Consider the following 26,557-nt stretch of genomic DNA (forward strand, 5'->3'; position numbering starts at 1 on the left):
TGCTTTTCCAATGATGCTGTCATGAAGAGGGGTTGTCACAGTTTGTGTGCTGTCCCCGTAATAAATAATGAAAGCATGTGCGAGCGGGCGGAGGCAGACAGCCCCAGATGTTGGAATGAAAGAAAAGTGGGTCAGGCGTCTGGCTGATGCCAACCGCGCAGCTACGTGACGAGCGGGCAGACGGCGCTGGATATTAGGAAGGAACTGGCAAAACGGCAGTCAGAGAATAGTTATAATGTATAATGCTTTAATTAACTGTACACTAACATTCAAAAGTTTGAAATCAGCGGTTATATTGATGTTTGTCTTCTTTCCTTCAGTAACAACTATTTGAACAGAGATAAAAAAAAAAAAAAAAAACACAACAACATTATGATTACTACACCAAAACAGTTTTGGACGCAAAAAGAACTTCCATTTAGTTGATGCACCCCAGAGTTTGGCATGAAAAGGGAAACTACTGTTGGAACTTGACCCTCGATCATTATTGAAGCACGACGGTGCAATGTGGCTCTCTATATTGAGTTGGATTGAGATTGTCTCTGGTTAGACTGAACAGGTTTAAACTGGGATTTGTCAGCCTATAGTATGGCCAGCTGATATTCCAATAGTGCTAACCCTAGACTAACCTATTGTGATGTTTGAAGAAGAGCAAGGGTTTTTCCTGCATGGAGGAAATTTTTTTGCAGTTCGACATGTCATGTCAGCAGTTTTACAGATGTTTCGTTTACAATGGTTGCCTTTGGGGAAAATGCTTTTCGTTGCAATATCGCGAGTGGCCACTGGAAAATAACTGGCTGCGATGCTGAGCGGGGGGGGGGGGGACTGTTTCGATGTAGTTCATCGTCCGTTTCAGTAAAAGGTGGGAGAGGTCAGGTGCAGAGTTGTGTCACCTGTAAATACCTCCCAGGGGTCTCCCTCCCCTCCGTCAATACATCGTTCACTGTGCTGTGCTAAGAGGGTTATGTACTGTGGACCTTCACAGCTCAATGATGTTACACAAGCTCATCCATCTATAATACCACACATCCATCAAACTCCATATCTGCCTCAGATGTGTACCCCACACACACACACACACACACACACACCTCTCCAGGTCCAGCATCCCATTGGCATCTGATCAAAAGTGACACATAAACCTAAAAAAAAAAAATGGCTCCTCCAGCCAACACGGGATGATCATGCAAATCCCGGCGTTTATGACGTGCGTCGTAAATCGACCATAAACACTCCAGCTCGTCAATCATATCTGGGTCATGTCAACGAATCAGCCCGCCCTTGTCAAATTAAAAGCTCCTTATTCCCGGGTAATACCGAACAACCATCAATGCAAAGTTAAAGCCCAATTACACATGAGGTTTATGAACGGAAAACATTTATTAACGTCTCTAAAAAGGCTGAGACGTCATGTCTGTGGCTGCACGATTAGTATTCTAACTATAACGGCCCTGGCATGTTTACTGTCTATGATTTGTCTTGCACACTCAGCTTCTTCTTTTTTTTTCTTTTTTTTTAACACTACACTGTACGATTTATAAATACTGCAGTAAATAGCCTGTGTGGATATGTGAGTGTTTCCCTGCATGGGCAAATTCCTTTACAGCTGAGGCCTAGTCCACACGAGTTTTTCCTCCTTCTGGTCCACACAAGCAAGGTTTAAAAACAAAAAAGAGATAGAAACACGCTGTCAAGAGAATGCCAAACCAACAGGTGGCGATATAACCCTAACCGTTAAGCCACGTTGGCCAATCAGAAGCCTGAAGTTCCCGTAGAGGTCAGCCAAACAATGGCGGCGAGTTCTGTGTCGTGGGAGCGTAGTCCTAAGCAGTGACTTGCGGAGTGTTACATTCTGACACCTCTGTTCCGCAATATAATGGGAGAACTGTGAGCATGTATCTGTATATATGTAACAAGTCCCGTTAGCACAGTTATTAGCAGCAATATCTTAGCTACGTCCGCCATTGCAGAGATTGGTCTCATGTAAACAAAAAGGTGACACAATCTGATGTCAAACAAAGGAGACAACCATGCGCACGCCGACGTCTGAAGCCAAAATCACAGTTTTTACCGGCTACATGACACCAATGCGACCGGAGTTTCTAAAAATCTTCACCCGGGCAGGAGTTTTCAAAAAGGTTCGGTTTCAGAGACCTGGTACTGCGTTTGCGTGCGGACAAACGGCCTAACCATATAGCAAAAGCTGCGGTTTTGAAAATACCTGTGTTCGTGTGGACAGGGCCTAAGACATGTTCAGACAGAAAATCCATGCAGAATTCTGGAGGTTTTTGTTTGCATGTTGCTGCAGGTACTCAGTGAGAAGATAAAAATATGATACAGGAAGTCCAGTTTGAATAATACATCTCATTGAAATGAATAAGGAGGCTGTGTTCATCATGCATTACTGCTGCTTCTTCTACTCAAGAAATGAAAGCAGCTCTGATCAGACAAACCATTATTGCCTCCCTGTCTGTCTGGCTGTTTACTCTGAGTGATTGCGACAACGTTCTGTACATTAGTTAACTATCAAAACAAGTAATTTTACACTCAAAACGGTGTTTTTCCAGTTTCGTTTAAAGTTTTTTCCATATGTTTTTTAATTTTCATTCATTCTTAGAAAAAGACTCATTCAATTCATTCAACTCCATTTGAGATCTTTCTTAGAAAATGAAGGTCAGAATCAGATTATATTTAGTAGGGCTGCCCAATAGATCGTTTTTTTAATCAACATCGCGATATCAACTGGCACACGGCGAAAGGCTACGACATATTGTGAAAGACACTCAAGAGATTTTTTGTGGCGGTTGTATCTGTATACATAAAACATTTGTTACAGAAAAACACAATTAAAGCATACAAATGTAAAACCGGAGAAGAACTACTAAAGAACGAAGGTAGAGATAAAAAAAAAAAAGAGAGTTTTGTTCCTTTATACTCCTACCCAATCCCAGTCTGTCATTTCTGCTCATCTAACTCACTCGGAAGGTATAGCAAAACAGTGCGTATATGTATTTTATAACTTTCATTGTGACCGGTAAAAAACCAAGGGTTGCCAGGTCTTAAATGTATTGTGCCAAGTTGTCCTTCATTACATATCTTATCCTTTCCAGATGTAGTGTATTAGATAGGTCTTGGAGCCACATCTTATGCGGACTACTGTCCCTTTCCATTACATCAAAATCAATTTTTTCGCTGTGATGAGACAGTAGGAGAGGAATTGTTGTTGGAACTTGGTAAATTTTCTCAACGAGAACTGAGTACACTTTTATTTTCCTCATGCCGTGCAGCCCCAATATGTGTTATTAATTACTTTTCTACAGGGATCCATCTGCAGGTTGAATCCAAGGAGCTACAGTACGTTTTAAACCCGGACAACAAAACCAAAGCTCATCCCGCTCCTCTCCAGACATGATCCCTCTGAATCCCTAAAGGAGAAGTCAGTGTCACTGAGGTTGATGGATTTCCAGGTGTGTTGGACTGACAAAAACAAAACACTATAAAAAGAGCACTGAGGTGTGATGGCAGGTCCGTCCTCAGGGCGATGTGTGACCCAATGACGCATGTCTGACTCCAGACTGCAGGTGACTCAGAGGAGCAGAGACCTTCATCCTCAAGGCTGGAACATGCCTCATGCACACCCGTCTGCACATGTGCACAAAAGCATCCGTTGAGGCACTTATTTACTGCGGATGGATCTTTGGGCTTTAATGGAGAGAGTGATATTATCTGGGTATAGATGAAGTTTCATGTTAACAGAAACCATCGGTTTGTCAGTGGTATCGTTTCCTCTTGCTGCTGTGTTTTTCAAGGAGTAGCAACTTGCATAGCACACAATGATGTAATCACCAATAACGTGCCACACGCAGCTGGCTCGTCCACAGACTCTACTCATTTCAAGAGGCCTGCAGCAAGGTCTTTTTACGTTATTGTGCACTCGTGCAATGATGCTGGAGCTTTTACTCAATATCTTCCCTCACAATTACACATCTAAGTATTTCTATGGAGCTCAACAGTGTGGTTATGGAAGTAAAAAATACCATTCATTTTCTCCATAAAAGGGGTTTGATTGTTAGCCATAATGTCTAAACCATCCAAGGATGTGGGTTTTTTTGTTGCAGTGCGTTTGCACCGGTCGGCCTCCGTGTTATTCCCCTGTAGAAGCAACAAGTCAATTTTTGGCAATTTCTAAACAAAACAAGAAATCGGTTGATTAGGACAAAAATAATCCACAGATTAACAATAACACTAGCAATTAACAATTAATTGTTAGTTGTAGCCCTATTGATGCTTTTAGTTACACCTGTGATTTAGCTGCTATGACAAGTCAAATGGCATTTCTGTCTAGAAACCAACACCACAACTACAATGTACCAGATTGAGACTTTACAGGTGTATCACAAAACAAACTACAGTTGCTGTTATCATGGAAGTCCGTTAGTTTCTCAAAAACAACTGCCTACATCCAATATGGCTAGTGGACGACGCATTACACCCCATGAGATTCTCTAAATGAAATCTCTAAAACACTCTAAATTGGACCCGAGAATGACGGCTGGTTAAGCTGCCCACATGGCTGTAAGAGGGGACTAATTTCAACAGATTTGGCACTTTGAAACATGAATTAATGCCCATAAGGTTACATGCATTATGTGTAGACTGCATTATCCACACATATAATCCGACAGTGTGCTGAGTACGCAGTGAAACCAACTCTGCAGAGCAACTTGAAACTTTTCCTTCTTCTCATTGACTTAATGGATTGTGAAAAGCAAGGTAAATGATTTTCCTTTGACAACAGAGGATGCATTAGCCTTCACCATTCATCGCCGTTTACAATCCATCCTGCAAACGGAAATAGCGGCATCTATCATCGGAGGAGACACCCACAAAACAACGGGAACACCAGGGAGACTGTGATTGATTTAAACTGGATCCTTCTCACTAATCCTGTGCAGGAGAAGAAAAAAGCAGGAGCCAGATGCCACAGGTTCATGCCCCCCGCACTCCAAAAAAAAAACATTAAATACTGCCACTAAGGATAGATGGACGAGTCAGCGGGTGTATCAATACGCCTGTTCGTATGCACGCAAGCCTCATTTTAGATAAAGCAATGAACAAATGGAGTGTCGGAGAAACACGGCAGTATCAGCTCACAAGCCAGCTGCAGACCTTCAAAATATCAGGAAACAAAAAGCACTATAAGTGCATTAAATAACACTTTGGGAGCGTCTCAGTTTGTGGGATAACCTTGGAGGTCCAACACCGCCAGTAACTTCTATCATCTTGCCTCAATTGCCACTTCAAACCTCATCCGCTTCGTTTTTTTACGGCAAATTAAATTTACCCAAGCAATGCGGCTCTGTATTTCAGTCTGCCCATTCACACTCTCCTCCTGCTGAGGAGGAACCCCCGCTGGCAGATATGGAGACCGTACCTCATTACAGAAGGTCACCCCGACAATTGTCAGGAAGCTCTCAAAAAGAGCCTGAAATTGATTCATCACCGACAACTCTCTCTCAGAGGGGATCATTCGGCAAAACATTATGAATACAAATGCACGGAGGGATGAGAAGGGGAGGTGAAGGCCACAGTGGAGATCTGAACACTCTGAGCTAAAATACACATCGATAGAATATCGTATCGTGGTAATGAGACTTGGGATTGCAACTAAATTTGTTAATTTGTTTGGATGCAGAATACTGTAAAGTCTTACTGGAAGTTAGTGCTGGGCGATATGGAGGAAATCAAATATCAATATATTTTTACCAAATACCTCGATCTCAATATTGCGGCGATATTGTAGGGTTGGCTATTGGTGCTTTCACAAAATAATAACACAATGAGAGTTTTGATAATCACCAATAATGTGGATACATTGACTAAGTGGGTAAAGGCAAATAATAAGACAGCTAGTAAGTCTGGTAAGTTCAGAAAATTACATCATTCATTGTAATGCAGCCTTTTACACCAGGAGAAGACAACACTTGTGTCGTATCAGGATATTACGATATCCAAAATTTAAGACGATATCTTGCCTCATATATCAATGTCGATATAATATATCGATAGAGCGATATATTGCCCCGCCCTACTGGAAGTCGTCTCTTTCAGCAGTCAAAGTCATTTTCAAAAGCATTTGTAATTTCTTATATTTATTTGTTAACACAACTGTGTGTTTGTCGCTAACCAGGGAAATGAAATACAACAAATGACAAATACTTTCATGCTCATTGATTTCGAACATTGAACTCAATGGTCGAACACACCCAGGGATGTTAAAATGGAGAGCTCTTTGGATATAAACAATATAGCAAAAATCTCTAAATGGCTTACAAAATCTTATCGCCCATCCCCAAACGCACATTTGGTAATCATATCTACGTGACTACTGATTATTTATCAAACTGCTGTGTGTGTTAATATCTCCTGAAGGCACCAATCAATGAATCTTTGTTTTATTTTTCAATCATTCCACCAATTGTTCAGTCCATCAAATGTCAGAAAATAGTGACATGTGCATTATAAGTTCCCAGAGCCCAAATTCAAATGTGTTGTTTTGTTCGGCCAACGGTCCAAAACCCAACGATTGTCAGGTTACAATAATATAAAACAGAGAAAAGCAAAAAATCTTCACATTAGTGAAATAAATGACTCGCGTCTCAAATTTGTTGTCAGTTGATTTTCTGCCTTTCATTAATCCAGATGTTGTCAAAACTGTGGAATTAAAGTTTAATCATGCTAAAAAAAAACGATTACGTTTAACGAGATTTACCAAAACAGCAGAAGAACGTGGAGAGTAGTTGAAAGTTTTTGTGACAGTGAAGTAATGCTCATAAAATTAAAACAAAGATTTCAAAAAGTTTCTTTGTGCAAAATACAATTTATGATCCTGATTATCTTATTTCAATAAAATAACATTACACTTGACTCATTCCGTTGTAAATTTTGCTCAGTGTTGATAGATTATTAGAAATATTAAAGAGGTTTTGAGAGGATAAAAAGGCATGACATTTGCATCCAAAAGGAGGAAAGAGCATCAGTGTGAAATTTCCAAAATATCATCAGACCTTGGAGGTATTTGGTCCAAAAAAGTACTGAAGTTTGAAGGTCAATGTAAAATGGCGCATCAAAGTGGCCACACTCATATAAAAAAAATAAAAAAAATTGAAACACCAGACATCAACAAGCTGTATTTGGTTCATCTTGCAGTCTAGACTTCTCTTAAATGGTTGCCCTCAGAGACCACAGTATTCTCGGTTGATGCTGAATGTTAAATAGGTGCAGTGAATTGCAGTGTGGGTGAGAGCCAACAGTCTCCGCTGGCACGGCGCTCTGCTGAGTGAAATCATTTTGTTTTTTCCCCCCAGGTAGCACAGTCTGCCTGAAACAAGTGTCTCCGTGTTTTTTGTCACTTCCTGTTTTCGGTTTGCTGGGTACTTGCTAGACTTGGCTACTTCCTCCTCTGAACCTTTATCTTTACACAGAAATCAACTCATGCTGCAGATAAGTGATTGTGAAACTAAAACCTCGGATTAGCACAGCAGGAAGTGCACGTTATGTGATCAAAGAAGCTCAGAACAAAGAGTGGCTATCTCTTTTCTCATTACCCGGAGAAGCTGTATGTTGGAACGCAAATGTCAAATCAGTTGAACCGGACATTAAAACAGACTTCACCCTGCCATGTCCCTGTTACAAAGTCTGTGTAATGTCCGATTGAGCCCATGTGTGAATAGTAAGCTTGGGCATCGAGAACCGGTTCCAACTTCAAAATGTCGTTTCAAGAATCAGAATCGAAAGGAAAAAAAAATCAGAAATGAAATCAGTATTGTTCAAATAAAAACTATACCCAACCCTAGTGAATAGTAGGGCTGGGTATCGTTCAAAAAATGTTCGATACCGGTTCCTGAACGATATATTTTTTGATATCAATTTTATAAAATCCATTTTAAACAAAAATAAATGACATTGTTACACATTACGGCACAAATCTTTTGAATTCTTTTTCAGCTCCTACTACGCGAGCCCCGTCTCTGTGCGTAACGTAGAGTTTTTCCTGCGTGTCTCTACGACGTGTATTCGGTCAAATTAGGTACCCAGCCCTAGTTAGTAGAGCAGGTCATTGTCCGGAGCATTCACAGCGAGCGAGGGGGCGCGTTGATGACGTTTCGATCATATGGCTGGCACGAAACTGAAAGAATACAAACATCCGAGGGCGAAGAAGAAGAAGGGTGATTTACACAAAGACGGCAAACCAAAATGTCTAACTGGAGAGGCAATGAGATTCGGGAAACTTCTGTCACAAAGGGCCGACGCCTGGAATCGTTAGACAAATTCAAGGAATAGGCAAGAGACTCGGTTGCTTAGGACCAAATTCCGAACTGGCTACGTGGTCGCGGTGTAATCTGCATCATGTCCTGCCCAGTGTTGGTCATCTTACTTTTAAAAAGTCATTAGTTACAGTTACAAATTACTTCTCCCAAAAAGTAATTGAGTTAGTAACTCAGTTACCACATTGTAAAAGTAATTAGTTACTCAGCAAAGTGACGTTATTTTTTATGTTCTATAACGCTATTGCGTTCTATAACATCTGTAACGTCAAAGATGTTTATATTAACTGCAATTAATTAGTGCAATTATCTGTATCTGTATAATACTGCAGTGCCGGTACTTCCAGTTCGAGAACCCTACCTTTGAATTTCCCTGGCTCGTCGCCATTGTCGCTGTCTGGTGTTTAGTGGTAGTCAGAGCGTGCAGTGAGACAGCGTGAGCAGGGCATCCGCCCACCCAGCCAATCATCATCGCATTTGCAACGGTGTCATCATCCCCTCCCCTGCTCTCTCCAGGCAGCTGATGTGTAGCCAAAGCCTGACACCTCGCGCTACATTCAACCAAATTGTAGTAACGCGCCACTTTACATTCTCAGTAACGATAACGGCGTTGCAACGATGGGAAAAGTAATTAATTAGATTACTCCGTTACTGAAAAAATAACGACGTTAGTAACGCCGTTACTCCCAACACTGGTCCTGCCTCATGCACTCTCTACCCAGGCGCCATCCTGTCTAAACCAAACAGAGTATTTACAGGAAGTGAGAACGCTTCTGACACGGACAATCTCCTGTTGTGTGCTACAGGGGCAACTTCGGACAATTTCTGGTCTTGATTCGTCCGACATTGTTCGAAGTTTATATGAGAAAACGGCTGCAAAATAAAATCTGATTGCTACATTTCTGTCCTTCGTCTTGCATCAGAAAAACTTCAGCATAACAGAATAAAAACTATACATTTTGTGCAAACACATATCATTCCAACAGCGCTCCAAACTCTTTGTCAGCAACCCGGAATATGTCAAAGCTATATCCCACAGCTCACCTGCTACAACAATAAGAAAGAAAATTCAGGGCAGGGAGGGGGGAAAAAAACTACACCAACACGCTAAAACAAATTACCCAACATCCCGTAAAGGCCGCTTTCTCCCAACAGATGGAAACCAATTAGCCACCTGACTCCCAGGAAACACTTGGGCAGCCGTGTGAAGCCAAGATGCAAATGAAGCAGAGGGAAAGGTGGAAACGGCCTGCCAAGTGTCTTGGGAGAGGAGAAATTAATGGAGGAGACAGCGAGAAAATGGAAAGTAGAATAAAGTGGGAAATGATGTATGCAGGGGGCGCAGAGCTGGACTGAAGGTCTCCGGAGAGGTTACAGAAACAACCAGCCGGGGGCAGAAAAATCTGTTGATGGAGAACGTCGACTAATCCTGCAGGCGGTGAATCTTCCATCAGCCGACATCAACATCAGCTCGACATATTCGAGCTGAGGCTAACATGAAATCATTGATCTAGTTAATGAACATCTTGTCATATTTTTTTAAGTGACGCATGGATTAGGCCAGAGGCTGCTAGCACTGCAGAACATCACAACTTTCAATCAATTTTTTTTTTAGGGTAAAGACGGTTAACCCAGCTGTGCTCCAGCCTACCTAGCCTGCTTTTTCCTTCAGGTCAAATGTATGTTTCCCTGGGTCACTTAAAGGTGCAGTAGATAAGCTTTATAAAACTAACTTTCTGTCATATTTGCTGAAGCTGACCCTATGTTCCAGTAGAACTACATGAAGCAGGTCATTTAAAACTAAATCTGGCTCCCTGTTCAGATGCACCAATCAGGGCCAGGGGGGTGTCTAACTGCGTGTCAATCACTGCTCAGGCACACGCATTTCATAGCGTCCTCCGCTCCCCCTTCCACAAGCACAAGCTGCAGCCCCTTCCCCCCCCTCTTCACACGCGCTCTATCGTGCACAGGTCTCCCTTGTGGGGGGAGGGGCTTAGGAGACCGTTTGGTCCGCTTGTCACGTCCGGGCAGCTTGTCAAGCGGGAAAAAAAAAAAAACACACGTGTTGAAGTGCTGCAAGTCAACCTCCTCAAACTTAGCTACAGCCAGTCAAAAGATAGCATGGCAACTGCAGATACAGGAGACCCATCGACAGAACTTGAACCCCCTCCTCTTTCACTGAAGTCGCCGGTGTGGAAGTATTTTGGATTTCCAGTGACTTATGTTGACAATGTTCGCGTTGTCGACAAAAAAGCCACAGTTTGCAAGCTCTGCTATGTGCGTGTACTATATTTTGTGTGTTTACCATTGCACATTAGCCTAGCAGCTAGCGGAGTTTCCTTCGGTTTGTAGCTTAATCCTGACAAAACCGCACGGTTGAATTTCAGCCTGCATGCACGTTTTGTAGCCTAAACAGAGCAGCTTATATTGGTTATATTAGAGAGAGCAACAAGTTAGCAAACTGCCAAGTTGCCCTCTCTGCTATATGTCTGCTCAGCTGATAAGACCGCTGTGCTGGCTTGATGGTGTTTTAAACCCCCAACCAAGCCTTCAAGGCAGCGCTGCGACCGTCGTCTTCAAGGCACCTAACCATAACCATAGCCTTGCAGGCAGCGGTGCCTGTCATTCCCCCTCTCTCCCCTTTCATGTCTTCAGCTGTCCTGTCAAATTAAAGGCCCAAAATGTATTCTTAAAAAAAATACTAAGAAGCACGAATCGCCGGACAGAGCCACGGTGCCTCTACAAAATGGAAGGAACTTGTTTTGGTGGAACATGTGTACGTTCAAAGGTTGTTTTAGTCGTACAACAGAAAACTCAGATTGGACAGATAGTCTAGCTACCTGTCTGGAGTTACACTGCAGAGATCTGAGGAGCAGTTAACCACAGTCCTCAGAAATCCATGTTGGTTTAAAATTCCAACACAAAGAAAGAGGAAGGTGACGGACATCTGGCCGAAATGAGGGACATCCCGCAGAATTTCCGGCGGCAACGGAGCAATCCTGGAAGTGGAACGTTGTGGATATAGACTATACCTTTGGTGATCCCTTCACTTTTAACTACCCCCACCTTCAGGTCACAATGAAAATTTGTCCAAAATTTTTGGTTTAACAACTAATACTTGCAAAACTAATGACATTCTTATCAGCTGTACTTAGTGCCAATTAGCAAATTACATATTAGCTAAAAACATATTACACTAAGACGGTGAACATGGCAAACATACCTGCTACATATCAGCATGTTGGCGTTCTCATTGAGAGCATGTTAGCATGTTGACGTTAGCATTTAACTAGTACAGCATCACAGAGCTTCTAGCATGGCTGTAAACTCTTAGTCTTGTTTGACATAGTTTTAGTCTTTTTGCAGAATTTTTTTTTCATCCCTAAGCTTATAAAAAAAACTAATTTCTATGTTTGGCCAAATCACTCAGCCTTACATGACACCATTCCAACTTATTTGAAAGCACGAGGATCACCAAAATTGTTTTTGCAGCGACAAAATGTCAAGTATGATCCAAAACCTGCAAGGGACTTAAGAAACAAGGTGCCTGTATAAATTTGATACGGAATAAAGCTGCAACCTCTTGGATGCCAAACTGCCAGCATCACATTTGAAACATATCACACCCCTCCAAAGTAAGAGTATAAGAGAGAAAAGACTGGAATAAGATGCCAGGACAAGTTAAACTCTTAAGGACAAATCCAAAGCTGTGAACGTGTCTAAAGCTCCGTGCCTCAGCAAACTCAAATCAATGTTTGCCTTCATTCCCTCTGACTGCTCGCACAAGGCAGCTGCTAGGTAAAGGTAAATATTTGTTGTGTAGGTGATATAAGGTGACATATTCCCCCAGATATTTAGTCGCACTGGCTGCAGCGGTTGAAAGTCTTTATAAATTGGGGGTTCTTCCAAGAGACTGCACGGAAATAAAAACAGGTATATTACTGTTCTTTGAAAAGATGTGCTATTAATTTGAAATCTTATTAATTCTGCTACTGCTGGGCAAAAGAAAAGTCACTTTAACAACCCCATAGTAGATGAACAGGTTGATGTTGATGTATTGTAATTTAACACATTTTGAAGGAAATATTTATCAAATTGGGTACTTTTTTCTTTATCTATCCATCCATTCTCTATCCATCTTAATCTGTTATTTCTAATGATATAGGCTACATAACCCAAAAGTATATGGACATTCGGACATTAAACCCATATGTGATCGTTGAGCATCTAATTCCAGCCTCCACTCTTCTGGTTGCAGGCTTTCCTCCAGCCGTTGAACCAGGCTGCAGGGACTGACTCCCATTCAGCCACAAGAGCATTACTGGCCAGTAACAACCATTGACTGTAAATTAGTGGACAGAGCATGTGTGACGTCGGCGTTCCAGTTCATCCCAAAGGTGTTAGATCATGGTCGCTGAGGCCAGTCCACGTTCTTCCACAACAAACCGGGAAAACCATTTCTTTATGGAGCTGGCTTTGTGCACGGATGCCTTGTCATGTTGAAAAAGGAAAGGGACAAACACAAACTGTTTCCACAAAGTTGTTGGAAGCACACTGTCGTCCAATATATCATTGTATGCTGTAGCATTAAGACTTCTCTTCATTGGAAAAACAGCCTTTGGCCTGAAGTACATGCTGTCCACAAAAGGCTAAGCCATATAGAGTATCTTACCTCATTCGTGCTGAGGGTTATGAGGGCATTGGAGCCTTTTCTAGCAGTTTTCAAAATGGCCTTAAGATAGGAAGAGTCTCAACAAAATCTAACATCCTAACCTTTAAAAAGATTGGATTTGTTGCAGGGCTGTTTTACTTTCTACATGCAATCATGATATTTTGACCACACCTGTACATTCCTCACATACAAATAAAAGTGCTCCATCAGTCCAGTTCCTTATCTTGTTCCAACAACCAGCATTTCAAACTGATGCATTTGATTCACTGAGATAACTATTTTCTTTGCAGCTCCAGACGTTTGCTCTTTCTCACGTTGTTCTGCATTTTTATTTAAAACAAAAGAGCAGTGTTTTAGTGAAATGCCTCAGCAACTTTTGAATTACTGTGAGCGCTAATCTATGAGAGCTTTAATAGAACACTTGAGAACGATGCCATTTGGAAAACGTGAGACCAAGAATTAAGATCGATAGCAGACATAACAGGTTTTCTGGGTGAAATCCAGCTTCGTCTTTGTGTTTCTAATCTCAAACTGTATAAACACACTAATAGGGCCAGTCAAATCCATCATGTTTGACTGAAAGAGTGCAATCAGATTTGTTTGGATTGCCCGTCTCCCTCACTGCCAAGTTCTCTAACCTGGCAGGTTGACAGGTTACCACAACCCTGTCCAACGAACAAGCAACCTATGAATTGATGTGACTTGTGTTTAGAGGATGAAACAGCAAAAATAAGCAAAAATGCAGGAATCTAAACCTTCGTACAATAGTTTGATCCAAAGAATATAAAGTGGAGATGTGCAGGGGCGGAGCACAAAATTCTGGGTCCTGTAGAAAGGCATTCACTACGGGCCCCTGCCCGCACCAAATGTCAACCCTACAATATTGCCGCAATATCGATTTCAAGGTATTGGGTCAAAAATATCGTGATATTTGATTTTCTCCGCGTCGCCCAGCCCTACCTCCTTACATGAGGGCCCTGGATACTCAGTCCCCTTTCCACCCCCAGTGTGACACCCCTGGAGATGTGTACTGTGTGGATTAGTTAGCCTGAATCCTGCATCCTTCTTGGTGTTGTTGTTTCTGCAACATGTGGACCAGATTGCACTTTGACTCGTGACTCGCCAACACTGATCACCGTTACGTTTCTGCACCTGACAAACACTGTTAACGCCATGCACGTACTGACGTTACCTATTCGTTCTGCAACTCATGACTATTTTCATTATTGATTATTCTAATTCAATTATGTAATAACTTTTAGAGCTGTAACAATTCTAAAATATGCTATACAATAACTGTCTCAGAAATAATTGCGATTACACACTGACTGACAACAACAAAAAACATAATTCTCCGACTAATGGTTTCAATCTTCAACTTTCAGGGGGGTGGGGCGGCCCTATTAGCGATTAGTTTTCTTCTTCTAGAAAGTTGGGGGACTCATGAGACACAGATTAAAGAAAACAATAGTCAACATTGATGCATCACATGCTGTGAAATCCTGAATGTTAGTATAGGTTAAGCTACAAAAAAACCTTTATTCTACATTTCCCATAATGCAACTGACCAGCATCTTTCGTTAGACCCTCCACGTCTGGTTAACGTCCACGCCATTCAAACGCAATGCCCTCTGGTTTTTATTACTAATTCTCCAAGCTGAAGTCAAGGCAAACACAGACAGAGTAGTACTCCACGTGACAAGTCATTTGAACTTGATGCCCCTTTTAAATGAGTCCTGTCACAATCTAGTCTTAATACCTCCATGTCTTCATCTTGTGTTTCTATGTTGAACCTCCCTAAATTGATTTGTGTTAAATAAATAGGCCTATCTCACAACAGATAGTCAGGAGGTGACCCAGCCAGAGCAATTACACTGAGAAAGAGTAGAAGTAACTGGGGAGAAAATACAGTATGGGATCAGTAGCTAGTTTGCCATCTAGACTGGGTGAACCCAGCCCGATCTGCCGGCGATTTGATTTCGCCCTGCGGCTCAGGCTGGAAACCTGTACGTTTATCTATCCTGCTTCCGTTACAAATTTTCGGGGACCAATCACAAACTGGCTTATCCACCTGGCGCGCTATTGGCGGGTTTAACACGATGACGATAGAGAAGCGACCAAGCAGCTTTTTTCTTTACATTCAACAAGCCAGCCACAGAAGCGCAGCACTCCATGGCAGAAACCCGTTGATGCCGCTGCTACGTCACCCGGATCGTTGCTCTGATTGGTTGAAGGACTATCCAATTGCGTACAGAGTCATTTGAACTATGCCCGTTGATCACGCCTCTTGTGCAGAGAAAATACAGAGCAGACTCCCCAGACTAATGTTCAATCTTAAAAGACTGAGCTTGGTCTGGTGATAGCCAGACTACCGTCCATCATCACAATCTTCTAATTCCTTGTTTTGACCAAACAACAACAACAACAACAACACACACACACCCCGAAGGTATTCAGTTAGTCAATGGTTGTCAATATAAGTTGCTTTCAAAACAGCTGTGCGCACACGTAGGCTACAATGCACTCAAATAACCCACTTATCATCTTCTGCATGTCGTCATCAGTGTAAAATGCATGCACACAAAAATGCAGGAAATGGTTTTAATGGCAAGAAGGAAACAGCTAACAAAGCAGTGAAGGTCTACTGTGTGCATACGAAGAAATCAAACTGACATTAACTCTCATTCTAACACAGTAATCCTGCAGGCAATTACGTTAGCCGAGAATTAAGTGAGAGTTGACACATCCTAAATATTGGATGAAGTCCAGCAGCAGCAGCAGCACATCAGGCAAAAGAAAAGCAGGGGGATTACAAGTTGTTTTCAAATCCATGGAGGAAGACGAAGACTTATATACAAATGTAATGAGGAAAAGAAAAATGCAGCGTTTACAGACCAAACTTTAAATTTAGATAACTGGAAACCCTCCTCATCTGACCCTTTATTTTTTTATTTTATTTTTTGCATTTTACAGAACTGAATCAACAAGCTCTTGGATGGCCTGTGTCATCAGCTGCATGTAGCGCTTATCAATTCAAAAATTCTGCATTTGAAAACCTGCCAGAGAAAGAGTATACAAGCTACTTAGAATTTCGTTATCGCCTTTCACTTCCCACTCCAGGAGCTGGGAGACAGGAAATATGTTTTTGATGAATAAAACTTAAAATGTGACAGTAAAAAACAGATTATGGTGGAAGGTGCACTACAACTATCTCCAAACCACACAAAAAAAAACCCAGATTCCTGTCGTTAGGAATGCAGTAGTATAAAGGTAAATCTAAAACTTTACTTTGTTGGTTTTTAACCAATCACTGAAACAATGGGGGGCAATGACATCAGAACCCCCCCTCCCCCCAACTGTAAGCTGTCTGGTGAAGGTACAGAAATTCCGATACCAACACAAAGGACGTCTGATAGTGAAACAACAAAGGAACATACTGAGGTAAGGGACTAATAATGTCTCTGGACCATTGTAAAGAATTTTGAAGCTACAGTATTGACGTCAGGAAAGACATTTGTGGGAATAAAACTACATAAAATGTCTCAAGTTCATTTAAAAAATAAAAAAAACAGCATGAAAAGCAACGTTTATCGCATTCTTATTCCAATAAATCAATGCTACAATCCTCAATCAATGCTTCAATCATGCATTTTGGGTTACATGACTGACTGAACACAATGCACACGCAGAAGTGTGCAGACAAAGACCAAACTACAGGGATGCAGCTCCCACCTTTCACGGCCAAACAAAGCAAAATCCTCGCATCGGAAACAACTTTGTTGTGTTTCCTCAATGCTCCGTCAGCCGGACTCCATACGATAAATCATCATTTTAAAGACGGTGGGGAAATTGTAGAGCTCACCTTTTTTATTAGTTCCTCTTTCGGATAACAGCAGCAGTCCTCCCCTGTCTGTCTGCCTGTGGGTGTCTGCTCTCCTCCGTTCCTCCGTGGATTTAATCAGGGCAGCAGCGGCGGTTGCGAAATTGTTGATGCGCGCTTCGCCCTGTTCAGTGGGCGGCGTGGCTGCTCGCTGCTTTCTTCCTATGTTTCAAACCAAAGCGAAAACACAGAAAAGCCCTCCCACTCTCTCCGCTCAGCCTCTCTCTGAAAGCGGATACGCCCTCTCACTGTAGGAGCTTTAAAAAAAAAAAAAAATGAACACATTACAGGCTTCAGGTGACAAGCTGAGAAGAAAAAAAAACCGTGTCGCCGCAGGCTGGGGGTGTGAAGTGATGTGAGTCTGGCCGCCGGTGAGCAGCCCGAGCCCGGCAGCCAGGTGTCCTGCTGCACCGCTGCGCTCCGCTGGCTTTGGGTGGCTCTCACTGCACTGCAAAAAATATCCACCCCGACATGGTTTTGTGGTCTCGGACAGTTTTAAAGTCTCGTCACAGAGGAGCACAGCCTGCCCTGCACACGTGAGGCCCAGGTGCCCTAATTCCCCCTCTAGTTCTCCCAATCCCCTGTAGTTGCCCAAAATGTCCCTATGATTATCCAAGTGCCACTGTTGTCATTTCTTTCTTGTTCCTACAATGCCCTTGAAGTTGGTCCAAGTGTCCTCCAATATGTGCCTTTCCTGTCACCCAGTTGCCCCTCCGGTTAAGCCAAGCGCCCCTATGGTGTAGGGGAGACCGGATTGGTTGTCACACGGGTTGGTTATCACACTGCTTATTACAGCTACACTAGAGGCCAATGTGACAATTTATTTGATATTAAACAGTTGGGCTGTCATTGTTGTCACAATGTTTCAGAGTGTCTTTGATAGTTAATTACTTCTTGGTACAATACCTTGTGAAGAATAAAATGGATACCTATTTCAAGGCAAGTCCTTAAGATTTCATTTAATGTAGGAATGACTGGTGAAAGATGTTTAAATGATTAGCAATTCACACAAGAGTAAAAAGTGTAACAACCAACCCGGTCTCCCCTACCCAAGCACGGGTCAAGCTGGTTCCCCAACCCTAACCCTAAATGGCCTTTTGGTCACCCAAGTGCCTAGGCCCCTCTGACTGGTCCATATCCCCCTTTTATCTAATGAGTGTCTTTCCTTTCACCCAGTTGCCCTTCTGGTTAGCCCAACTGCCCCAATGGTCACTGAAGTGTGTTTTCTGTTGCTAAAATGTCACTCTAGCACAATCAGCCATTTTGATCAGCCCAAATGCCCCTCTGCTCGGCCTAAATGTCCCCTTTGTTTACCTAAGTGCCTTTCTTGTTTACAAAACTTTACAACTTTCCGGTTAGCTCTGACCTTAGCACAACGTCTTTACTGCATCATATACAATATTTTTGAACTTCCTCTGGGCTGCCCTGTGCCCTTATAGGGGGCCAAATGTAAAAAAATATATGAGAACCCCACAAATATAAGACCCTTTTTAATTCAGCCTCCACATTGAAAAGGCTACACCAAGACAATAGAAGAGCCCTATATGACAAGTACACATATCTATAAAAAACAAAACTCTGGCCTGGCAGCCTGAGGGGTTCTGTGCAGTATCTTAGCTGTTCCTAGGACTGCGCTCTCCTGGACAGACATCTCAGATGTTGTTCCTGGAACTCGCAGGAGCCACTTGTCCCAGTTACAGCCCCGAGTGCTCCGATTACCACTGGAACCACTGTTGCCTTCACCACCACAATGTCTGGTTGGTTAGCAATCAACATTGTCTGGATCTGTAGCTCTGTCATATATGTTCTAGTCAATACAGATATTTTACATTTTAAACAAACACACACAAAAATAAAGGTTTATACTTAACCTTGGAAAAAACTTTAAGCCACCAGACCCCAACACGGGAGTTGCTGGTCTACCGCTGCCTCGATCAGTCTGCTGGCTTTAAAGAGAGCGACAGAATAATCGCCTTCATTTAAAGGCACCAAGGTAAAGCAGTGAAAGTATTCTAAATATAACATACACTTACAGTGTTTTCCCTAGCTTTGTGGAAGAGTTGGTTGTGCGTATTTTGCAAGGCGGGGGGGGGGGGGGTTTAGGCACCCCTTCTCCTGTGGGATTGTGTTTTGTCTCTTTTTGGTCATTTTTGTTTTCTTTGGGGTTGTTTTGGGTCTCTGTGTTCATTTGGCGTCCCTTTATAGTCGGTGTGTGTCCCTTTGTGGTAGTTTTGTGTCTCTTGTTCACATCATTTCGGACGGTTATTATCACCTATATCTTTGTTGGAAAAGCTAGAGCAGATAATCAATAAATAAGATTAAAAAAGCTTAAAGACAAAACTTGCTAAAGAAGTCCAACTACAATTATTAGATCTGAGAAAAGTCTTTCTGAAGAAATGTGCAAGTGTTTTCTCTGTGATAAGTCAGGACAGATTTGGACATACTTTTTAGTCTCGATGTGTATGAACCCTTTAAAACGTAGGGCACTCTGATTAAAATCTAATGTAAAATAAAAGGATGCTATTTAATGTAATAGACCAGACATGATTAAAATATTGCTACAGTCCTCAAAGGAGAAGAAAAATACCAAAATGTATGATAAAGTCAGTATCAATTCTCTATTGAGCACCACAGACACTGTTCTCTGAGAGCATTACAGGAGTACTAGAACGATCTTCTGTCGGTGAAGGAGCTCTCAATTGCACTAAAAAAAAAAATTCACCACCATCAGACTGAACACTATAATTAAATATGGTGACCACTAAAATTAGTGGCAATTACATTTCGCAGGAAAACGGCTGAGATGTATGCAGAGATGGCTCACATTTGTTGGGTTAAATTATTAAAGGGAACCCTGGAGATGCATTTAACAAGATGCTATATTTATATATGTGTGTGTGTGTGTGTGTGTGTGTGTGTGTGTGTGTGTGTGTGTGTGTGTGTGTGTGTGTGTGTGTGTTTTTGAATATCTTAGAAGCCACCTGGGCTGCAGGCTTGAGCCTCGGTCCCTCTGGAGTTCACTGAAAGTTTCGCTGCAGTGCAAGTCTTTGATATATATTTTTCTTTAATTATGGAGGATAATGAATTTAAATTTGTTATGCATCAAGGCTCCGAAATGGCAACCCACCCTTGGACCCTGTAAGTGCCTTATACTGCCTTAGGCTCCTGGGGAGTTTTTGTGAAATCTTAAACAAGATGGAGTTAATGAAACTAGATAGGCCTCTGTAATGCTAATGTTGACTTTTGGTGCCTAAATCTGGCTGTCCCCCCACGGGACACACGGCGCTGCAGAGGCCCACTGCTTCAAACACAACACTTTTCCAGGGGGGGGGGGATTAAAGCTAACCTTTTAGCTTACCGTCAGATAAATGCTGTACATTTTGTTCCTCTGTCGTAAACAAATTGCTCTGCAGAAACCCAACAAATTGTGCTTCGGAGATCAATCGCACAGAACACAGAAAAACACTCACTTAATTCTGTCGGAGAGCAGCGAAGCTTCACTCTGCTTCAATTTCTCACCCTCTTTCTTTCACAAAGAATTATATGAAGCGTGAGTTGTGCTCTTCGTCGTCATCCATATTCGCTCAGTCCGCCCACGTGTAGCCGTGCCTCTGGCAATTAATTAAAGGAACCACATGCACCGCTCAGCCGGCTTGTCAGGCCTGCCAGTCATCAGCGCGGCGTGACAATGATCTGACCATCACCGGCTTAATTGGCATTCGGAGAACATTTCTCTCCCCTCCTCACTGTAGGCTAAATAAACACACAGGCAGACAGGATGCAACCTTCAGTCCTCGTTTCTCTTGATCAATAACCCTGCAACACCACATCTGACAGCCACAGGAGCATTTTTTAACCTGTGTTATGTTGTCAGGGCCTATTGACTGACACAATTACAGATTCACAACAGAGTAGCTGCCGAGAACAACTACAGACCTCTTCTGAAGGGACAGTTTAAAAGTTTAAGTAATATTTTAGATTTAACTCAGAGTGGGTGACACAGTGTTTGTCTTGTTTTCTACCTCTGCGTGCAAATTATGTGGACTGAATTACTTGTGAAATAAAGTTGCAGTTTGATCCATAACAGTTTCATGTAGACTCTGGGGTATCTTTAGGGTGCTTTCTATTCCATCCTTGCTTCTCCGTCCTCCAGCCCGTGATCCGGTTATTGATCATGGAGGATGTTCCAGTGTGAGAGAAACAAAACTACTTAGTTAGGTTTAGAAAAAGATCGTGGTTTAGGTTTAAATAAGGATGTATTTTACGTAACTTACGTCAAGGCATTCTCATAAACGGGCTCATATGATATCGTACAAAAACGTAGGCACGTTGATATCATGAAATTTATGATATCTTACGAAAGTTGCGACTACCACTCACGTAATGAAGTTTAGCTGACCAGTCATATGACAGTTATGTTTAGCAATCTAAAGGTGACTGTTAGCCAGGTACTGGTCACCATGAGGTCACGGTCGTAAGGACTAGTTAAGATTAGAAATAAAGTTTGTGGTTTGGGTTAAAACACCGGTCCCCTTAAGTAGTATTCCCGGGCCACAACATGGGTTTCCTGGGTGAAAGTCTTGCGTTTACCCCTTAACTTCTTCCGGGACACAAAGCTTTGTGTGCTAGGACCCAAACCTCCACCCTACACTGATCTTCGCGGTCTTAGGGGGCTTTCACACCTGAAAGTCCGAAACAAGGTTCACGTTTTTGTTTCACACTGCAGTTATGCAAGCACACTAAAGATCTATATGTGACAAAACTACGTCCTGCCGTCATCACATACGTGAGCTGCGTCTCCAGATGCTTCTAATTGATTGGTTTGTAGACGGGCTTCCCTATCCTCTCGTATCCTCTCTCTGTGTCGGAGTTTTTTCAACTGACTGCTGTCTCCTTCTTCCGCAGCTCTTTTTGTTTTGTTGCGATGTTGAGAAGCAAGTCATGGGAACTTTCTTTCTGCAGAATTTATTCAGAGACAAACAGAAACCTGCACTGTACATTTACTACCACTTAACAAGTAAACTGCTGATGTATTCTCAGCTCTGATAGCCGACAGCTGTCTGCTCTTGGCGCATTCACCGTCGCACACACTCTCTCATGTACACACTAAGCACTGAGCTATTCCTTAAGAAGCTTCCCTGGTCTTATAACATGAACATAGCCTGCCAGAGCTTCCTGTATTTGGTCCGAAAGTCCAAACCATCCAAAAAATGCTTTCACACTAGAAAGGAACCGGACCATGGTTCAGTTTGATCTGGACCGAGACTACCTCTTTTGGTCAGACCAAATTTCGGCCGTTTGTCCGGGGTAGGTTTCACACCTCTAATTAAGGTCCGGACCAAACAAGGTAGGTGTGAAAGCCCCCTTATACAACAGCAGTTGATGTGGTGCATGCAGAAATAAATCCGTGGAATACGTACAAATTACAGTGTATTACTTTTCATAGCTATATCTACGTGTTAAGGAACGGCACTGGAGGTTGGACCCAAAAGCTGACGTGTCACACAGGAAATACGTTTAAGTTATTTAATAAAGATAATCGACCATGTGGTTATGGCGTCCTCCAGAGTCCAACAAACAATTCCAACACGTGGCAAACTTCCTTGCATCCAGAGGGAGTAACTATACCACGCAAGTCGACTGAACGATCTGGCGATGAGTGGATCACAGACCCAGCCTTAAGTACTGCTGGGGATGATTAGGGAATGAGCTTGACCTAGCGCAGCCTGCAAAATAAGCCACGCCCACAACTCACAGACACAGAGCAGGAGGGAGAAACATGAGGGATCACAAACAGGGAAACAAACAACGCACACAAACAGGGAGAGGGAGGAGCTGCCATGATGGCATTATGACACTACAAATGGTTCATGAGAACAGCCTGCTAACGTACGTAGCGTTAATTAGGTACGTAATTTACGTAACAAAAGCAAGTCAACATTGACTTTTGCTTTCACACGGGACACAAACAGCGGTTTGTGTTTATTTGACCTATCCATTCACCTCGACCATCTCCCTATATGCGGACGATGTTGCTCTTTATACTACTTCGTCTGACTTCCTCCTTAGAGGCAGCCCTGCACGCCATGGTTCATGATTGCGTGGGTTATATACAAATTAGACTTTTCGTAGGTATAAATACGAACAGTGAATGAGAACAGCCTGAGTCACTACATACTGGTATCTCAGCTAGGCATGTCGTATGTTATTATTTCTAGGACAGGTCAGGCTATTCATTTGGCATGCGGGTGGTTCTGTACATGCTGTAGGACAACTTACCTGAAAAAAAAGTATAATGTAGTAACATTTCTTTGGGTTTCTGCCTGTTTTCCACCCACCTCTGATTTTGTATCTGAATATGAATGAACAGTGCTGGCAAAAAAATCCTTTAATGCTGGAAGATAAAACAAGCTGCGTTCCTATTATTAGTGTTTGTCCTGAATCTGTGCTGTAAAATATTTTATCTTGTGTCTCGCAACTTATCTCTTATTATCAATGTGTCTGTCTCATGTTAGCTTCTTTATCTTCACATTCTCCCAAGTTGTGATGCACCAGAGAAGCTAGAAATTGTGCTATTCCCTAAAACCAAATATATTTCGTAGATTATCAATATATTCAAGTTACCCGCCTGCCATCTGAGCATATGAACGAATAAATATACTTTAAGTTTTTCTTCTTATGTGTTTGTTTACACACATGTATGTGAGCAGACAAAGTCAGACAGTGTGTCAGTGTGCATCCTATCAATCACAGGGTGAAGGCCTTCTCCAGCCATCAACCTGGAGTGGTGACGAATGCACCAGAACGACGGCCACAGATGCCTTTTTTCTCCCTTGATGCACTCCCCCTTATTGCCTGGTATGAATGAGTGATACAAAAACACAGAGCACTTACATTCCTGAAGAATTAGGTCAGCCGTCGAACAGAGCAAAGACTACAAATGGATCAGAGGCGCTGAGATGAAAGCCGGCACACTTCTGTGGAAAATGTACCCTGTGCCTGTCGACTCGATCACAAAACATCAACCACCTGGTGCCACTTCAGGCTGGAATGAGAGTAATTAGGGGTAGGAAGGGAGCTTTCTTCTTCTTCTTTTTTTTTTTTTGCACAATTTGAAGCATCAGAGCCGAGTGTGTGACTGTTGCGTTTGTGAGCACAGACGGCAAAAGACAAATTTCTCAAGCATGCAGTGTTTTCATCGAGCAAATAAAGGTGATTAGGATTTTTTTTTTCTCCTGTTGGGATCAGACTCTTCAAATTATGAAACATCCCCATCTCAGCCATCACATCCTCCTCCCCTTTTCCCTCCATTATATAGTGTTTCCTGTGCTTCCATGGGAGTTTCTAATTGCCTATTGTACTTGCTGCTCGGCTGTCTGGGTGATGCGCAGTGACAAGCCGCATCCTCAAAAAAAGTGATGTACTCCTGAGGTTTACCAGAATAGAGCTTTCTGTCTCTCACATGATTTCTCTCCCACACAAATCTCTCACAATCCCCCCATCGTGTATCTTGTCATTCTAAAGTATGTATGTCAAGTGGAAGTGTAATGTATGTCGACTGGAAAGTGAGCGTGGATGCCTTGTTCCCAGAGCAACCAGCGTGAAAGAAAAGTTGAGCAATTTGTCAGTTGTTCACAGAAGTTTGTTCAGAAGTTGTTTTAAGTAGCTGTGAGCCATTTCTGTTTCCACTCAGATGAGTTGGGGGGACAGACAAAAGAGTGTGGGAGAAGCTCTCTATTATCTCTCAGGCTGTTCTCGTGAAACGTGTACATATACGAAAAGTAATACGCTGTAATTCCCTGTACTAGCACAGTACCCGTTCAAAATGTGCCGGTTAGGACTTGTACTTCAACTTCACAGGAAAACACTGTAGGCCCTTCTGCTACATTTACCTGACAGAGAACCTTGCAGATTCAGAATTTTATCACAAAATATCACAATTAAAATGTGGCGTAATCAGACAGTTGCCTCATGTACTCATGGCAGTGTGCCATCCACAGAGACAGAGTCAGCTCCGGGATGTGAGAGTGTGTGTCTGTGCGCAGAGAGAGAGAGAGAGAGAGAGAGAGAGAGAGAGAGAGAGAGAGAGAGGGGCGGGAGAAAAGGTGGAAGGCAATGCGAATAATGTTTTTTTTCAACTAAATTTTAGTGTTGTCTTTTTCGTTAACGATATTGCATGTTGATATCGCCACAGTCAGCGTTTAATGTCTCATCATTATTATCATTAACGAATTTAACACTTGAGCAGAGGTGTTCATTTCCAAACAGGCTTAGTGGCTTGGCGGTTAACGTAGAAGCATGGATTTGATTCGCGGGTTGTTGTTTTTTGCCGACGATAATGTTATTAGTGTTATAAGTTAGCAGTACACTTAAAACAACCGGACCAAGGGTGAGTCTGATGAAAACTGTCTTTGCCCAGTCTCGCATTGCCAGGCCTATCTGCACAGAGCTGGGGGGGAAGCTCCGAGATTACGTAAATGTTCTGCCGGTGACTTTGTAGCTCATAGCAACTTAATACTATACAGTGTCTGGCTTTTGTTTGATATTTAGTGTCGGCAAAAAGGCTTTTTATTGAGTTTCCTCTTAGTGAAATGCTCTGAGTGAATTTGAGCTGGGCTTTTTATTGGGAAGGGTAGACACGGAAGAGCCAGTTATGGTAGCGCCTTTCTTCTCATCCTTTTTCAGCACAACAGTTGCGATGTTCCTGTCAGCTGTACAGAGCGTGTCAACAGCCTGCTGCGTGTGACGTCTTTTGTGCTGCAGGTTTTGTTGTTTTTTGTAAATTTTTTCCTTTATAGTTCAGCTGTTTAGTTTTATTCAGTTTTTTAACATCTAATATCCAATGCTGTCCAAAGTGCTCCTAATGCTCCAAATTCGAAACCCCAAGTTCATTGAGTTCCCAGGAAACCAAGTGTGAAGTAGATTGGATGAACGGTTCATGAGATATTTCAAAGACAGACCTCACACACACACACACACACACACACACACACACACACACACACACACAGAGGCTTCCTGATTTATTAGATTGATTCCATGTATATGTTATTGCATGCACCACATTGACTGCGGCTGTATAAGAGCGCGAAGATGCAACGGATGGGTCCTAAAACACAGGGCTTTCAAGCGGGGAGTGGAGTTCTTATCTTGAAGAAGTTAAGGGGAAAACACAAGACTTTCACCCAGGAAACGGGTGTTTGTGTCCCTGGAGTACGTCTTAAAGGTCCTATGACATGCTGCTAATACTGTATCTGAAGTCTCTTTTATATAGGCCTTAGTGGTCCCCTAATACTGTATCTGAAGTCTCTTTTAGATAGGCCTTAGTGGTCCTCTAATACTGTATCTGAAGTGTCTTTTATATAGGCCTTAGTGGTCCCCTAATACTGTATCTGAAGTCTCTTTTATATAGACCTTAGTGGTCCCCTAATACTGTATCTGAAGTCTCTTTTATATAGGCCTTAGTGGTCCCCCTAATACTGTATCTGAAGTCTCTTTTATATAGGCCTTAGTGGTCCCCCTAATACTGTATCTGAAGTCTCTTTTATATAGGCCTTAGTGGTCCCCTAATACTGTATCTGAAGTCTCTTTTATATAGACCTTAGTGGTCCCCCTAATACTGTATCTGAAGTCTCTTTTATATAGGCCTTAGTGGTCCCCTAATACTGTATCTGAAGT

General features: G+C 42.4%; 1 protein-coding gene across 1 annotated transcript in view; it reads right to left on the reverse strand.

Moving 5' to 3' along the window:
- rnf152 (ring finger protein 152) overlaps positions 1-17,262 on the reverse strand; it is a 66,705-nt gene extending 49,443 nt beyond the window's left edge. Inside the window, exon 1 of the mRNA XM_078280293.1 lies at positions 16,862-17,262. The gene's annotated coding sequence lies outside the window, so the exon portion shown is untranslated. The remainder of the gene's footprint in view (positions 1-16,861) is intronic.
- Positions 17,263-26,557: the final 9,295 nt, after the last annotated feature.

The sequence above is a fragment of the Sander vitreus genome, chromosome 22 (assembly GCF_031162955.1).
Source record: "Sander vitreus isolate 19-12246 chromosome 22, sanVit1, whole genome shotgun sequence".
NCBI classification, from domain to species: Eukaryota; Metazoa; Chordata; class Actinopteri; order Perciformes; family Percidae; genus Sander; species Sander vitreus.